The 1008-nt window shown below is 40.0% G+C and overlaps 1 non-coding gene across 1 annotated transcript; it reads left to right on the top strand.

The window, feature by feature from the left end:
- The first annotated feature begins 261 nt into the window (after positions 1–261).
- Positions 262–370, top strand: trnaa-ugc. Its single transcript has 2 exons — positions 262–298; positions 326–370. It is a non-coding gene; the product is annotated as a tRNA-Ala (tRNA).
- Positions 371–1008: the final 638 nt, after the last annotated feature.

Here is a 1008-nt window from a genome sequence, read left to right as displayed (position 1 = left end):
GTCAAAATCGATCGGACGCAGTGAAACAATGATCCTCTCTTCGTGTGGTGTACATCCGTGACTCTATAATTCGACGAAGAATTATTCCCACAACTTCAGCTGTGTCAGAATCGAGTTTGCGGTGAAAGCCTGTCAATCTGCTGAGGTAACGTTCATCTGGGCCTCTGCAAAGGATTTGGCGAAATTTTTGGGTCTTGACAATTTGTTCTTCCAACAAATGAATTCAGTTGTTTTACTATGAAAATTGACGATCTTGCTGCAGCTGTGATGGCTGAGAGGTTAAGGCGTTGGATTTGCATTTGGATTTGAGTGAGTGAGTGATGGACCCCAATAGGGTCTCCCTGCGTAGGTTCGAATCCTGTTCACAGCGTAGAATCTTTTAAAAGTCATCAATTCCTTTGCAGGATTTGGATTTCGTGGAGCTTGAGCTTTGCATTCAATCGAAAGTAAATTTTCAACTGTGAAGAATCCGAAGTAATTTCAAGACTGACCCAGTCATCTAATTGAATAAATTATATGTCGAGACACAAAAAGCCACCAACTTCCAACACGAATCAGAGTCAACACATTTGTCGAACTATTGTGAAATTTGGATGTTCAGGGGTGGAATTCAGCAAAACAAGAAGCAATGCAATACATTTACCTGCAGGTGATGATTTTTTTTAGGATCAGTTGAAAGTCAAGCTGAGAAAGTTCAACCTAATTTACAGCTGACTCTCAAGGCCAATAATCTATTATATCAGCAGTCAATGAATTAGAAAAAAAGCAATTCCATGTGTGGAAAGGAACTCGACTGATTCAGGTTCCTGGCTTGCGATGTGAAAAGGCAAGGCGATATCAGCGGAGTAGAAATTTCTGGAAATATTAGAAATGGAATGTTAACGGTCTTCTGCTGTCCACATTCGTAAGAAACTGCGCATTAAGAACTGAAATTGAAAATTAACGATGAAAATCAGATTTAGCCCTCTGCTTGTAGTGTAGCATTGTTCAGAACAATAGGTCGTTGTT

This window comes from Chiloscyllium plagiosum, unplaced genomic scaffold (genome assembly GCF_004010195.1).
Source record: "Chiloscyllium plagiosum isolate BGI_BamShark_2017 unplaced genomic scaffold, ASM401019v2 scaf_59772, whole genome shotgun sequence".
NCBI classification, from domain to species: Eukaryota; Metazoa; Chordata; class Chondrichthyes; order Orectolobiformes; family Hemiscylliidae; genus Chiloscyllium; species Chiloscyllium plagiosum.
The sequence above is the reverse complement of the archived record's forward strand: the minus strand, read 5'-3'. Positions and strand labels throughout refer to the sequence as shown.